General features: G+C 37.5%; 1 protein-coding gene and 1 non-coding gene across 9 annotated transcripts in view; one reads left to right on the plus strand and one right to left on the minus strand.

Annotated features, from left to right (window-relative positions):
* The window catches only part of SLC44A5 (solute carrier family 44 member 5), a 352,457-nt gene that overhangs the window by 268,877 nt on the left and 66,416 nt on the right, over positions 1-17,164 (minus strand). The window lies entirely within an intron of this gene.
* Positions 7,474-7,577, plus strand: LOC117801214. Its single transcript, XR_004623744.1, has one exon. It is a non-coding gene; the product is annotated as a U6 spliceosomal RNA (small nuclear RNA).

Here is a 17,164-nt window from a genome sequence, read left to right on the forward strand (position 1 = left end):
GGGGTGGGGGAATGGGATAGACTGGTGATGGGTAGTAAGGAGGGCACGTATTGCATGGTCCACTGGGTGTTGTACAACTGATGAAGCATCGAACTTTACATCACAATCCGGGGATGTACTGTATGGTGATTAACATAATATAATAAAAAAAATCATTAAAAAAAAAAAAAAGAAGCAGCTATACCACTGAGTGTAAAAGAGAACTCATGACCCAACAAAGTCAAGGAGGAATGGAGGTGGGACAAGTAGTTCAAGAAAACAAAAGAAGGAATGCAAAAGTGGGGAAGAAAATGGCAACACACAAAGAGGAGGGGGAAAGTAAGAGAGCAAAAAAGGAGATTTATGTTTGGATGACTTTCACCCCAGTGAGACATCTGACAATATGTCTGACCCACACACAAAAGAAATGATCTCAGATAAATAGAAGCCATGTCATACAAAACAAGATGGGGCACCCAAGAACACACTAAAACAAGGAGAACAAAAAATTAGGGAAGAAAAAATAAAAAGCAAGTAGATTCATAAATAAATATCAAAGAAAATATTTTCCAAACGTCAACAATTGTGGAGTCACCATATCTTCAAAAAGTTTATTTTCAACAATATCTGTTCCTGTCCCCAAGTTCCCCATAATCAGTTAAGTACCTACACTAAGTCTAGAAAGAGCTCTCAATCTGGAGTCCAGAAAAGCCATGAGAGCTCAGCCGTCATTTTGCCAACCCTTCTATTTTAATTCTCTGAGATTTCCCAAATATCATAAAGCAGTGACAGTGAGGTTATTAAAGCAAGGAGTGCTAGAACAACCTTTTTATCTCCAGGACCCATAAATCCTAAGTCCTGATTCTAGAGACCTTTTAAAGCAAAAGGTACAAGGCAGACATAATTAAATTAATTAGTAGTTCTTGGTTACAAATTCATATACTTTCACATGTGAGCTTTCTGTCATTAAAAACCTCAGGGTGAATGCCACTTGTGAGCAGCCTAAATTCCAGGAAATATTCCAATTTCTAATAAATTTGGTATATACATCCAGTAGAAAATTATGGAGCCCTTAAAAATAGCACTCTATGGGGTGCTTGGGTGTCTCAGTTGGTTAAGCATCAGACTGTTGATTTCGGCTCAGGTCATGATCTCAGGGTCATGAGATTGAGCCCTGTGTTGGGGATCTGCGCTCAGTGGGGAGTCTGCTTGGGATTCTCTTTCTCCCCCTTCCTCTACCACTCCCCATCCCTTGAAATAAATAAATAAATCTTTTAACAAATAGCATCCTCAAAGAATATTTTAAAAAATGGGAAAATATTCATAATATAGTTTTAAGAAAAAATATACTAAACTTTATATATCATATGATCCCAATTATTTAAAATACATATACATAGGCATATATTAAATAATTTCTTTAGAAAAACTAAATTAGGTCCACCTGTACAATACAGAAGCCTACACTTCTCATTTGTAGCACTCACTACAATGGTTATGATTACCTATTCTTTTTTTTTTAAAGATGTATTTATCTGAGAGAGAGAGAGTGGGGGGGGGGTCAGAGGGAGAGGGAGAGAATCTCAAGCAGACTCCATGCTAATTACAGAGCCTGACTCAGGGCTTGATCCCAGACCCTGAAATCATGACCTGAGCTGAAACCAGGAGTCTCATGCTTAACCAGCCGAGCCACCTATTCTATCAACAACACTTAAGCTGCTTATCTTGTATACCTCAATATGTCCAGTGCCCAGCACTGTGATTGATCCATATTATGAACTCAATAAATATTTCTTAAAGAAATTAAGGAATAAAATAACAAACAAATATACAGAGAAAGACTGGAAAGAAACAGACAAAAAATGATTTAAAGTAGTTTTCTTAGGAGTTATTTGACAGAAGTTTTTTCTTCTTTAAAAAAATCATATGTTAAAAAATTAGAAAACAATTATCTTCTATAACCACAAGAAGTTATTGGTAAAACATGTCAATCTCCAAAAAGCACATATTGTATGATTCTATTTTTGTAAGATGTCCAGAATAGGCAAATCAATTAAAAAAAGACAGATTAGTGATTGCCTAGGGCTGGGGGATGGGGCGTGAAGGCTAAAGAGATTTCTTACTGGTGAGATGAAAATATTCCAAGATTAGATTATAGTGATGGTTAGACAATCCTGTAAATATGCTAAAACCATTGAGCTGTATACTCTACACAGACTTATATAAAATGAAAGTACATCTCAATAAAGCTGTTTAAGATATTCAGTTATTTTAAATATTAGTAAAGATTATTTCAACACAAGATTTTTTTTTTTTTAATTTGAACCTACAATCAGGCCTTCAGGGCTGTAGCTCTGGATATACCCTTAAATTTTCTTTTTCTTTTCTCATCATATTTCAACAAAAGACAATAGAGACAACTTTAGAACAAAGTGTGAAAATAAGATATATTTCTTAGCTCATAAACTAGGTAGAAATGCTTCTGAATTTACTACACTATTATTTCTACCCTCCTCCCCAAAGCACACACAAATTTTCCTATAATAAAACACAAGAAGCCCTATTTTATATTGGAAAATATGAAGTTTTTCACAAATAATAAACATGTGGATACTGAAGCTGTTGTTTTTTCTTACTTCCTTTAGTTTACATGACCCTCTTCTCTTAAAAATAATATGCCCTTATAATGTAATAACTCTCCAATCACTTAGCTCTGAGTTATCTAAATTCATCATAATGCCTTTTGTAAGATGGAAATTGTAGGTAGAGTTTTCTCTTAGGAAGTAAGACATTTCTTTGGACTGCTGAAACTCTCTGGCCACCTGCCAATTTCCTTCAGAGACTGGAATGTAAGGTAATCTTCAAGTGACTGATGAAAATGCCAAAGATTGGGGGTCATGATGCATGAAGCCAGCAGGACTGCCTCCATCCTGTGGGCGGGGGGGCGTGGAGGGAGGTGGGAGGAGACATTGAAATGGCTCAGCCACTGAAATCATAAAGATCAATTACTGCAACATACTAGGATGGACACTGAAAGCCATTTTTATCTACACTCCAAAATTTAACTTTAAATTCTATACATTTAAACTCTATAAATTTAAATTCTTTAAATTTAATACTCTAATTTTCACTTCAAATTTCAACCTCTTAAGCTTCTTTATGTGATACCACATAAAGTCAATAAATTCTGAGCACTTTGTTATATGATTATACTTAAGGGATAATAATACTGTCATGATGAAACACTTTCAAAATAGGAGTGAACAAATAAATTTCAAACTCACTTAAACTTGCTTAATTTAAGAATATTTTTAAACTTAAAATTCTGAAATTGTGCTGCTTTGGCTTTGATGCATGCTAACCATGAGCTTCCCCTACTAAGAGATAGAGATGGATGGACGGATAGATGGATGAACGGATGGACGGGTAGAAGGATAAATGGATGGATGGATAGATGGTTGGATGGCTGGATGGATAGATGGATGGATGGATAGGTTATAATAGAAAAAGGAAATGAGAAAAAGGGAGGGAGAAATGAAACACTGGGAATTTCAACTGGCTGCAATTGAAGACTATTTAGGACAGAAGGTAATTTGGGTCTGAAAGACTTATAAAATAAAATAATTAAGAGTTAGAAGTTAACTGGGGATGTACTGTATGGTGACTAATGTAACAAAATAAATATTATTTAAAAAAATAATAAAATAAAATAAATCCTAAAAAAAAAGAGAAGTTAAAATAGCACCATGATCTGAAAAGATATATGCACCCCTATTTTACTACAGCATTATTTCCAAAAGCCAAATTATGGAAGCAGCCTGAGTGTCCATAGGTAGATGAGTGGATAAGGAAGAAGTGATATATACATGAAATGGAAAGTTACTCAGCCATAAAGAAAGAATGAAATCTTGCCATTTGTAACAATATGGATGGATCTAGAGGGTATAATTTTAAGTGAAATAAGTCAGTCAGAGAAAGACAAATACCATATGATTTCATTCATATTTAAGAAACAAAACAAACAAAGAAAAATAAAAAGACAACCAGAAAACTGACCCTTAACTATAGAGAACAACCTGATGGTTACCAGAGGGGAGGTGAGTGGAGGGATGGGTGAAAAAGGTGAAGGGGATTAAGAGCACACTTATCATGATGAGCACCGAGTAACGTACAGAATTGTTGAATCACTGTATTGTACCCCTGAAACTAATATAACACTGTATGTTAACTACACTGGAATTAAAATTTTTAAAAAGTAACTATGACATAAGTGCTTGATGTTATTCTTTTATTTCCAGAAAACAAAATATGGTAAGTTTTTTTTTTAAATAGCACCATGATAACTAAAAGAAATCATTTCCCACTTTGTATTATGTGTTCATACATTGTGACCAATCTAAAAGAGGGAAAGAGGGAGAGAGATAGAACACACATGCTATTTTAAGCATATGCTGTTTTTCAAATATTCATCATTTACTGAAAAAGAAATCCTAACTCTGTCCTATTGAAGACAACACTGTTTTATGTTCAAGTTTGTTTGACAGGGAGAAGGGCCAAGGGTTTTAAAATTACAACTCAGCAATATATCCCCAAGCTGAGTTGTCCTGACATAGGGTCACAGAGGTTGAAACACAATAATATCCAACCCATTAAGAAAAAGCTATCATAAATTCAAAATGTGATAGATGTATAGCAATAAACTCTGCTCAGCCTTAAACAAGGACACAAAAGAGGATAACAAAAACAGAGAGTAGGAGTAGCACCCAAATTTCAGACAACATGGTAAGCACACTCTGAAATGCTGCACTGAAATTGGGGGAGGCAACAACATAATCATTCTTTTAACAACTATTCACAAATGGACTAGTTTAAAAAGCCAGCAAAACAAAACAAAAAAGTCTAAGAGCAGAGAAATCGTGTAAGCTCTGGAACTATGTAAGCGTTGGGGTGGATTGCAGACCACACTGATGTAGGCGTCAAAGATCCCCTGTCATTTCTAATTCCGTAAAACTGGGGAAAATCACAACTTCCCCATGTTTCATTTCTTCTTCTGAAATGTGGACATCTGCCTGACTTGCCACTTGAGGCCGTGTTACAATGGTCAGAGTTAATATTTGTGAAAATGTTTTAAAAACCATAGAATACTATAAAGCCTAAAGTATCACACTTTGATGTTAAGAATAGGTTAAGAATAGATGAGAACTTCCTGTATTTCACATCCTCTCTTTTTTCTTTCCTGGTCTAGTATCTTTTAGGGGAAACGTGATTCTGTCATAGTGCCTCTCTGCTTTTTCTTTCAAGAAGAAACCTCCACAATCAGCAGTGTCCACTATTTAGAATAAGAGAAACCTAAATAAAACTAGCTTTAGTTCAGCCATGCTTCCTGAAATGATCATAGTTTAGGATCTAAGTTGAGTATAGCTGCTAAACTCCAGCCAAACCTTCTCCTGTGTTAGGAGAGAAGAGTCTGCCAGATTCCATCTACCATTCTCGTCGTCCCTCAGACTTAATTGGCAGTAGTGGTGGAGGGACTCTGGCAAGTATCTACGGATGATATTCTCCGCAGTCTGTCCTCACCCCACTCACTAGCCCTACGTTTGCGAGTTAAAAGTTGTCCCCAAACAAGCCGGAACTAAGCCACATATGCAGTGTTCTATTCCCAGAGCCTGAAGGTGGCTTTCTTATTCTGAACAAACAGCTTTTGAAACAGAAGACAAGAAGAGGGATCGACATTACTCTCAGTGACTTAAATTGTGTTCCCTTCACTTGTCAATGCCCTGGAGTCTGTTTGACTCCTGTTCCTTTCTTCAATGTGTGAGTCACCAACAGTGAGGGAAAGCAGAGAGAGCAGCTTTGGAAAGTAGAAAGAGGGAAAGGTAATCAGTCGCCTTCGTTTGCTTCCCCTTTAAGCCCTGCACAGACCCATTAACAGATGGTTATGATAACCCAATGTAAGTACAGGTGGAAACCAGTAAATATTGAGCACCTACTGTGTACCAGGACCTAAACTGCATGTTTCGATACGTTGATTTCACACAGCCAATCCCATTTACAGATGATAAAAATAAATAAGAATTACCTTGGTAACAAACAGATCCCAAATGATTACCAAAAACTCACCAGAGAGAAAACACTTCTTTCCCATTGTTTGCCTGTTTAGCAATAGTGAGTACATGATGGCAGTACTTACGTGAGGCAGCAGGACACATGGATAAGACTGAAGACAGACAGACCTAGGTTCAAATTCCTATTCAACTGTTTTTGGTCATGTCATCTTGAACAAGAAACTTTTACCATTTGCTATTCACAGTAGGCTAAATAAGCAATTGTCAAAAACTCACAGCTTAAGATAAATAAGCTAGAAAGGAGGATGTTGCTATAACTACTCTATACATTTATTATTTCTAAGCCAGTGGTTCTCAACTGAGAGCTATGTTGCCTCCCAGGGGACATCTGGCAATATCTAGAGATTTTACTGATTGTCACAACTCGGGTCAGGGGTGCCATTGGCAGGTAGTGGGTAAAGGACAAAGGTGCTACTACAATGCACAGACAGCCCTGTACAAAAAGAACCTTCTGGGCTAAAATGTTAATACTGCCAATGTTGATAAACCCTTCCCAAAGGGAAGGCAAAGCAGATAAATTTGTTGAGTCCAGTTTAACGGCACCGTGTTTTACTTATTTAACAGAAATACGAAAAAGGCAATACTTAGAATCTTAAAAATATCCATACATTTTGATCCAGTCACTTCACTTTTAGAAATTTATCCTCATGAAATAATAAGAAATGCACTCAAAGATTTACACAAGAGAAAATAGATTAGAAAATTAAAAACAGCAAATGGTCAATTGCAGGTACAGTGATGATAGGGTGACTATATAATTTGTCTTCCAAACTGAGATGACTGCAGGAGTAAAAGGGGGTGCTTTAATAATTTTGCAAAGACAACAGTCATAAATAAGAACTGCCCTGGACAAACCAGGATATATGCCCCCCCTGGTTGTACGGGGATAAGGAAATAAAGTATGCCACATCCTAATTATGAAGTGGCAGACAGCCAGCAAAAATACTTTAAAGAATATTTAACAGCATAGTAAAGTGATAATGATATAATACTAACTATAAAAGGCTGGATATAAAACTTATGTATCAAATTTTGTAATATATATACTTATAGGCTTTGAAAGAAGAATGCAAAGAAACACACCAAATTGTTAACACTGGTTTACTAGCTGTTGAGATTACAGCTGGGTTTGTTTTTCTCTATATTCAAAATTGCTATAATCATTTTTTAAAATTATGATGGTGTCCTTGCTTCTTGAGAGAGAAATACAAGTACCAGTTGATGAGGGAAAGTTATTCTTCACAGAAGATGCCAGCTAATAAATATAGAAGAAATTATATATAAATTAGAAAATCACAACTTTTGCAATTCCTAATGATGTAATTGTTTCAGGCAACGAGTATTGTTGGACACTAGGATCTTTAAGTGAGTGCTCACTTCGGCAGCACATATATTAAAACTGGAATGATACAGAGATTAGCACAACCTCTGCAGAAGGATGACACAAAAATTTGTGAAGCATTCCATATTTTTTTTAAAAATAATAAAATAAAACAATATCTTTAGGTTACTGGTTGGTTATTCACAAAGTTTCAGGGTATTATCCCACACAGTCCTTGCTAATTGTAAAGAGAAAAAAAAATATGCCTTCACAATGAAATGATCTGGTTATTATCATATAAACCAAATTATCAAACAACATAATTTTAGTGGAAACTCTGGCATTACATGCCTTTTGTAGTAACATAATATGAAATAAGGATATCTTCTGCACAATATTCTTGCTAAAAAATGTTTAGCTTCAATCTATTCAAGCTATTGGATCTATTTTGATTTTGCAGGAAATCCAGAGAATATAAGAACTAGGAAAACAGCACTATATGGGAGAAATCAGATAAACGCAGAATGCGGGACCCTCCAAAAGACGACTGTCCTGCAATGTCTTCAAAAAGTGAAAGTTATAAAGAAAGAAATAGAGACTTCTAGATTAAAAGACACTGGACAGACATAAAAGTCAAATACAATCTCTGAATCTTATTTGAATCCTGGCTTTTAAAAAAAGAGATCTAAAAAGCATTTGTTGGGGCGCCTGGGTGGCTCAGTCAGTTAAGCATCTGCCTTCAGCTCAGGTCATGATCCCAGCGTCCTGGGATGGAGACCCCATGGAGCTCCCTGCTCAGCAAGGATCCTGCTTCTCCATCTCCCTCTGCCCTTCCCCCCCCATGCTCTCTCTCTCTCTCTCAAATAAATAGATAAAATCTTTAAAAAAAATAAAAACCATTTCTGGACAATTGGAAAATTTTGAAAATAACTTGGTTATTTTCATTATATATATATATTTAATTCTCTTCAATGTGTTGATAATACTGTGGTTATATAAAACATTTATGGTGAAGATCACAATGTCTGCAGCTTATTTTCAAGACATTCAGAAAAAAATAGACATACTTACAAATAGTGATATAAAGCAAATATGGCAAATTGGGAACAATTGTTGAATCAAGGTAATGAATATACAAGTGTTCATATTGTATTATTCTTTCAACCTTTCTGGATATTTGGAAAATGATCAAATATAAAATTAAGGAAGAACTTGAAAGTTACAGAGGTCATATAATTACATTTAAAATAACATAATTAGCAATCTCAGAGTTGACCATTGTCTTTCCAGGACCAGATACATAATAGTTGCATGGAATTGGAGAACCCACAAGCCCTCCTGAGGGCTCAGAATCCTCTGCATTGCTTCGGACCAGCTCTTCGTGTTCCACTGTCATTGAGTCCCTCAGTTTCTGTGATTTATTTCAGTTGCCTTCCTGTTCACCCTCAGGTGCTACCACCTTCTCTACCTGCTCCATCTTTTGTGGCCCTTTTTCCCAAAGCATCATGGGAAGAGAGGATAAATTAATTAGGCACACCCATTCTTTGAATCCTGCCTTTAACATACAATTTTAAAAGAACAATTGCTCTCTCTTTGGAAAATTTCTGTCTCTGAGAATGCTGTGGACTGAATGCTCCTGTCCTCTCCAAATTCATATGTTGAAACCCTAATCCCTAAAGTGATGGTGTTTGGAAATGAAGCCTTTGAGAGGTAATTAGGTCATGAAAGTGAAGCCCTCATGATGGAGTTAGTCTGTGTGTCTATCTGTCTGTCTGCCTCTCTCTCTCTCTCTCTCACCCCCACACCCCCCACACACACACAAACACAAATAAAACTATAAGGCAAGAAGCCAAGAAACAGGCGAAACAGGCTTCTGGCAAATCTTGAACTTACTAGGCTCCAGAACTGTGAGAAATAAATTTTGTTGTTTAAACCACCCAGTCTATGATATTTTTGTTATAGCAGACCAAAGGGATTAAGACAAAGGATTTCCAGAGTGAGCAATTCCCATTCCTCCAACTCTCCACTTCACACACATAATCACATAATGAGCACATTTCCCTCCTCTCATCCCCCCCAAAAGTTTGAGAGGTTGGAAGCTCTTTGGCTAAGATTTCTTTTTTTTTTTTAAAGATTTTATTTATTTATTTGACAGAGATAGATACAGCCAGCGAGAGAGGGAACACAAGCAGGGGGAGTGGGAGAGGAAGAAGCAGGCTCATAGCAGAGGAGCCTGATGTGGGGCTCGATCCCAGAACGCCAGGACCACGCCCCGAGCCGAAGGCAGACGCTTAACCGCTGTGCCACCCAGGCGCCCCTGGCTAAGATTTCTGTACATCCTCTTGATGTTTTCCTTTGTTTTACCTGGTAAGGGACAGGTGTGTCATACTCTGACACATAGAAAGCCAAGGAAGCATTAAAAATGGCCTACATCGGGTGACTTGGGAACAAAATACACAAAAGTAACATACTTTTTTATAAAGGAGTTCTAAAGGCCTTGGACATCACTAATCCTAAAAGAAAGCATATCTGGTCCTATATGAGAATTCAAATTTCTCAATTTCTTTGCCATTTACTGGTTGGTAACATTTCCAAATTTTACTTCTTTCATTTTAAATTGATTTCTCTGTTTAGCACGACTGAGCTTTTTGAGAGTTCTGCGACAAAGAATTCATTTAATTTTACTTTTTAAAATCAATGTCTACAAGACCCTCTCAGTCAATGATTCACCCTTGCTATCCATTAGACACCTTTCTAGGCTGTTCCCTGACCTATTGTGTCCTGTGTAATACTGTTGCAATATTGTAGCACTTTTAGTTAGTCTTATATGAAATGATTTGTCACTTGCCACCTTTGGTCCTTCTGTCATTTTTAAACTGAACTTCACTCTGTAATTTCTCAGCTTCTGTTTTGTACTTGACATTTATTATGTGCTTTTTGTGCTCTTAATTACTTTTTGCACTTTGAGGTTGATCCATGTTGGTCTTTCCTAATTCTACTATATTGATTGCTGTACAGCAAACCTCTTCCCCTTCAAGAACAGTGTTTGTCTTTAAACTGTATTTTTTCTTTCCAGTGCTGAAAAACACTGAAATTTTTTTCTACTTGTCCTTTTCAAGAAATCTCAGGCTATCCCTAGTTGTGGCAACTGAAATCTATTCGCTAGAATCATAATTACTTTTTTCTCATCATTAACTCTGTACTCAGATTTGAAAAAGAAACACAAAGGAAGGAAGGAAGGAAGGAAGGAAGGAAGGAAGGAAGGAAGGAAGGAAGGAAGGAAAGAAGGAAGGAAGAGAGAGAGAGAAAGGAGTCACAATGACAAAAGGTGGAAAATACATGTCAAGAGCAGAAAAGACATTTACAGGAGAATATTCAGGAAGCAACAGACATAATAATTAACAAAGATAAAGAAAGAAGAAATAAGAATGTTTTCTTAAAGAATTATAAAATGGGAAATAGAAAGTTAAAAATAACGAACACTTTTATCTTATAAAAGTAAGAATAAATAACTTTACTATCTAGTGTGCCAGATACAAAAGTACCAGCTATTAAGAATGCCATCATTTGTGAAATACAGGCTACCATCTTCTCGTATATAAACTTCTGCCACAGTCTCCCCGTTGGTCTCCTTCTCTCCAGTATTCTCTCCCTTCGGTCTATTCTCTAGAATGCCACCAGAATCATTGTCTTAAAATACATATCAAATTACTTCTCTGTTGGAAAACCTTTCAATGGCACTCTACTCCATCTATAATAAAGCCCAAATGTTTATAAAACCCTATCAGGACTCTGTTAACTTTTCTAACCTCATTTTTACCATTTCTCCTTTTGTATGGTCTAGATGAAACATTCTTTATGATCTTCCTCTGAGCTTTTGTGTTTTTTTGTTTGTTTGTTTGTTTGTTTGTTTTTTTGCCCTGCCCAGAATGCCAGAATGCTTCTTCCTGCCCAACTCCTTTTGGTCCATCTAATGCTTAGCCATCCTTCATGTAGATGCCTCTGCCTCTCTGGTTCCTTAACTAAAAGCTAAGTATCGGGGCGCCTGGGTGGCACAGCGGTTAAGTGTCTGCCTTCGGCTCAGGGCATGATCCCAGCATTCCGGGATCGAGCCCCACATCAGGCTCCTCTGCTATGAGCCTGCTTCTTCCTCTCCCACTCCCCCTGCTTGTGTTCCCTCTCTCGCTGGCTGTCTCTATCTCTGTCGAATAAATAAATAAAATCTTTAAAAAAATAAAAAATAAAAAAATAAAAAATAAAAAAATAAAAGCTAAGTATCCCCTTCTGTATACTACCATGGTTCCCTGTTATTTCTCCTATCACGGCATATTACTGTGTTATATCATTTTGTTTACTTATCTGCATCACATGCTAGTCAGCAAGAAATGTGATGGCAATGGCAACATTTATCTTTTCCTTGCGCTGGCATTCTAGCACTTAGCACAGAACATGACACCTAGAGATACTTGATAAATACTTTATTGGATTGATGTTGTACAAATATTTAGGTGATAGGATTGTCCAGTAACCCAAGGCCTAATTTGAACCCCTATTTCCAAGGCTGCTATGAACATTGGGGTGCATATGGCCCTTCTCTTCACTACGTCTGTATCTTTGGGGTAAATACCCAGTAGTTGCAATGGCTGGGTCATAGGGTAGCTCAATTTTTAACTTTTTAAGGGACCTCCACACTGTTTTCCAGAGTGGCTGTACCAACTTGCATTCCCACCAACAATGTAGGAGGGATCCCCTTTCTCCACATCCTCTCCAACAATTGTTGTTTCTTGCCTTGTCTATCTTTGCCATTCTAACTGGCGTAAGGTGGTATCTCAGTGTGGTTTTGATTTGAATTTCCCTGATGGCTAATGATTTTGAACATTTTTTCATGTGTCTGTTAGCCATTTGTATGTCTTCATTGGAAAAGTGTCTGTTCATATCTTCTGCCCATTTTATGATTTGTTTATTTGTTTCTCGTGTATTGAGTTTGAGAAGTTCTTTGTAGATCTTGGATACCAGTCCTTTTTCTGTAGTATCATTTGCAAATATATTCGCCCATTCCGTGGGCTGCCTCTTAGTTTTTTTCACTGTTTCCTTGGCTGTGCAGAAGCTTTTTATCTTGATGAAGTCCCACAAGTTCATTTTATCTTTTGTTTCTCTTGCCTTTGGAGATGTGTCATGAAAAAGGTTGCTTTGGCCGATGTCATAGAGGTTGCTGCCTAGCTTTCTAGGATAAGTATTTGGCAACCCTCAACATATATATTAAATAGAGATCATTAGTAAATTACCTTTGGCATGTGGGACAATTGCTGCCCCTATTATCTCTTTCCTACCACTGTAAGGACTTGTAGTTGGTACAAGCCACTCATGCTGTCCAAAATTCAGTAGCTGGTGTTCTCATAGCACCCATCCAGCCCTATCCACCTTTTCAGAGGTTGTCACTCAGCTGCTACAATATCTCTTGTCCCACTCCACTGAAGAGGCAGAATTGCCTAGTAAACGTCGTCTCCCACCATTGTTATCCTGCCAATAGGACAGATCAAGCATCTTAGCATTCCTTCCAAAGGCTGCCATTATGTAATGCCTCCATCTGCTTTTCTGTCTTAGTAAACCTAGTAGAATAAGAAAAACTGAATTTCTTTGGGATAACTTAATAGCTTATAAAATCTTAGATCACTGTTCTAGTCATAGTGTTGGGGGAACTGTAGATTTTAGACACGGAGAAAAGTGGGTTGAAACTACACCAACATCCTCTAGAAGTTTCTGAAACCAAATTAATTCAATATATTCTGCTTGATTTTTCAAAAATTTTCTTCCTTTCTCTTTAAATTTTTTTCTCAAAGTGCAGGAAATTGTGTCAACTAAGGGTAAAATAAAGAGAAACCGAGTTGAATCAGGCTTAAAATGTTTACATATCCAGAGGCTTCTGGGTGGCTCTCAGTTAAGCATCCCACTCTTGATTTCAGCTCTCGTCATGATCTCAGGGTTGTGAGATCGTGCCCTATGTTAGTTCTACACTGGGCGTGGCATCTGCTTAAGATTCTCTCTCTTCCTCTCCCTCTGCCCCTCCCCCTCCCTCTCTAAAAAACAACAAAAAGGTTTACATAGCTAAATTTATCTATTAAAGTAATATCAAAATTTTTAAGAGAAAAATTCCTAAGAAAAAGTATACTGATGTCATAAGTAGAAATGACAGTATGCAAGAAATGACATTTTTTAATGTCAGGAAAGGAAATAAAAAGTAAAGCTTTTGAAAGGACAGATCCAAATCAAAAATACTTTCCATTGGTTTATTAACAGAAATTAACAGAATTGGTTAATTAACAAAATAAACAGAAAAAAATTAAAAGTGATTTTGCTACTGCCCACAGTAAGGGTATCATTCAGAAAATATTTTCATTCCTTTTACCATGAAGAGCAGCAAGTATACTGCTATCAAAAAAAGAAAGAAAAAGAAAAAGTGAAGCATCATATCAAGGATATATAAAAGTAAAACAAAGCAGTATCCAAAATATAGGTAGTTTATTGGTGAGTGTGATTTAAAATCAAACGCTTTCTAAGTTAAAAAATGTGGGATAATCAACATGTCAGTGTTAAATTTAGGGCCATAAATTTTCAAAAGAGGCATCCATGAAAATAAACTGTGAAAAACCAATTTTGAACTGTCCTAAATCTAAAATAACCTTCATTCTCAAATGTATCTGTTCATCTGTTTCTTTTTATTTTTGACTATAAATCTGCTGACAGATGTTGTGGCTCGTAATTACCAACCAAATTTCTATCTTCCTTGTTCACCTGGTAATCACTCACAGTCATACCCCCTTATTTCACTGCTATCACAAACTAAACTTCAGTATGTTACCAGTGACCCTAACATTTTCCAGTGTCTCCTCCTCGTTTCCATCAGACACCGTAACCAGCAACTAACTCTTTAAAATTTTCCCCAGACCAGCACTGACAGAACCCACAAATCTATCCCATGACTCTGTCCAAATAGGCTTCAGTCAATCAAAGTGAGTCAGAAGTGAAAGCACATACCTGGGTCAGTGATAGAAAGGTTGGGCATTTGGACAGATAAATAACAGATATTAAATTTAGGAAATGTAAGATCATAGCCTGCCCAGGGGCTAGAATAGCTTATGTCTGAGACCCTAAATATCACAAAGGGCATATTACAACTTTACCGAGAGGTGCTACACAAAATAGTAAGGTGGAAAGATGCCCCGCAAACTGGCAGCCATGATCAGTAAGTGTAGAAGCAGCTACTAGTAGTTTTTTCTGGACGCTCAGAAAGTACGTTAGCATATTCAAAGATCAAAGAAGTCCGGCCATAAAGAAACTTGTTCAGCTTTGTTTAACCTGGTATTTACTGAATCTTTTTGACCACTGAATACTTATTAAGATCCCAGAGAACTGGTAATGTCAAGGAATAAGCTAATGGAAAAGCTGACCCGACCAGCCATTCATATTTGCTGGGTTTTTTTTGATCCCCTAGGGCAACCCCATAAGTCCAGCATCGGTCATGGGATGTCCTAGAACAGTGCTTCTTTTTTTTTTTTTTAAGATTTTATTTATTTATTTATTCGACAGAGATAGAGACAGCCAGCGAGAGAGGGAACACAAGCAGGGGGAGTGGGAGAGGAAGAAGCAGGCTCATAGCAGAAGAGCCTGATGTGGGGCTCGATCCCAGAACGCCGGGATCACGCCCTGAGCCGAAGGCAGACGCTTAACCGCTGTGCCACCCAGGTGCCCCTAGAGCAGTGCTTCTTAAACTTGTATGTGTACACATCTCATTGGGGATCCTGTAAAAACGTAGATTCGGACTCAGTAGGTCTGAGGTGGGGCTGGAGAGTATGCGTTGCTAACAAGGCTTCAGGTGATACTGACACTGCTGGTCTCCACCACATGTTGAGTAGCAAGGCTCTACAGAACTACTGCGGAGAGAAGATCATCACACCTGCAATCTCCTTATCTTATCCTAATAACAAAGCATCTTAAAATATTACCTTCAGGGTGCCTGGCTGGCTCAGTGAGTGGAGCCTGGGACTGTTGATCTCAGGGCTGTAAGTTTGAGCCCCACATTGGGTGTAGACATTACTTAAAGTCTTTATGTGGTGTCTGGGTGGCTCAGTCGGTTAAGCGTCCAACTTGTGATTTCAGCTCAGGTCGTGATCTCATGGGTCATGAGGTCAAGCCTGGCGTCAGGCTCCACACTCAACAGGGAGTCTGCTTGAGGCTCTCTCTCTCCCTTGCCCTCTTCCCCTCCCCCAATATCCCCCCTCTCTCGATATAAATAAATAAATCTGTAAAAATAAAATCTTTAAAACAAATAAATAAATGAAATATCACTTTCAATATATATCACTTTGTTGGTCAAAAAATTTTAGTGGTCCCTCATTCCCTTCAACATTAGTAACTCAACGGTAGACATTTATTAAAACTTTATGGTGTGTTAAATAGATACAGAGCCCCTGACTTGATACAGTTGTACCAAGTAGGTGAGTAAGAAACAATGTGCAAAATGCTAGGAGCCAAAAAAGAAGGGAAGAGCTACTTTCTTGAGACCTCAATTTCCTTATCTGTAAAATGACGGTTAAACCAGACCAGTGGTATTTAATCCTCCATGTATACTGCAGTCACTGACATCATCCTATTACAGAGTCTCAGCCCAGATAAGTGATTCTAAGGTGCAGCCAAGTTTGAGAACCACTGGACTAAATGATTCCTGAAGTGCTGCCCAGTATCAGCATTACCTGGAAACTTTTTAGAATGAGAATTCTCAGGCCTCACCCCAGACCTAGTGAGTCAGACTCTGGTGACTGGATAATGAAATCTGGGTTGTGGTTTTTTGTTTTTGTTTTTGGTTTTTTGCAGATTTATTTATTTTTAGAGAGTGAGAGAGACAGAGAGAATAGGGGGAGAAGCAGAAGGAGAGAATCTTCAAGCAGACTCCTCACTGAGCAGGAGCCCAACACAGGGCTCGAGCTCACAACCCATGGGATCATGACCTGAGCTGAAACCAAGAGTCAGTCGCCTAACCAACTAAGCCACCCAGGCACCCCAGAAACCTGGGTTTTAACCAGCTCTCCAGGTGATTCTGATACACTTTGAAAACCAGTGGATTAGACATTCAGTAAATTTCTCTCCAGCTCTAAAATAGTATCATTTTTGGACCTCAAATACCCTTTTCAAGGACTTTTGTTATCAGGTCATACAGACTAACAGTATAAACTCTTCCCAGATTTAAATCCCAGCTCTCACACTTAATTGCTGTGCACTCTTAAGGAATTATTTGAGCTGTCTGTTTCAGGTTCTCATCTATAAAGTGATGATAATAATAGTACCTATTCTCACAGAGTTGCTATGAAAATTAAATGATTTTGTGTATGTAACTCACTTAGCAGAATGCCTGAGGTATATTTCAGGTCGTTATTCAATCATCACTCTCTCAGTGAGAACTTCGTGGCCACTCTGTCCAAAATTGCAACCCACCCCTACCATTCCCTTCCCCCCACTAGTTTATTTTTCTCCTTTGCAATCATTACTAACATATAACATATTTCCATTTATTGCTTTATTATCCGTCTTCTTCCACTAGGATGTAAGTTCTATAAAATCAAGGATTTTTGTCCATTTTGCTAAGAGCTGTATCCCGGTGTCTGGTCAAGGTCTGGCACACTGGAAGTACTCCATTGGTGGGATAAAGGAATGAATGAATGTTAATGCTTATCAATATTAATAT

This window comes from Ailuropoda melanoleuca, chromosome 2 (genome assembly GCF_002007445.2).
Source record: "Ailuropoda melanoleuca isolate Jingjing chromosome 2, ASM200744v2, whole genome shotgun sequence".
NCBI lineage: Eukaryota > Metazoa > Chordata > Mammalia > Carnivora > Ursidae > Ailuropoda > Ailuropoda melanoleuca.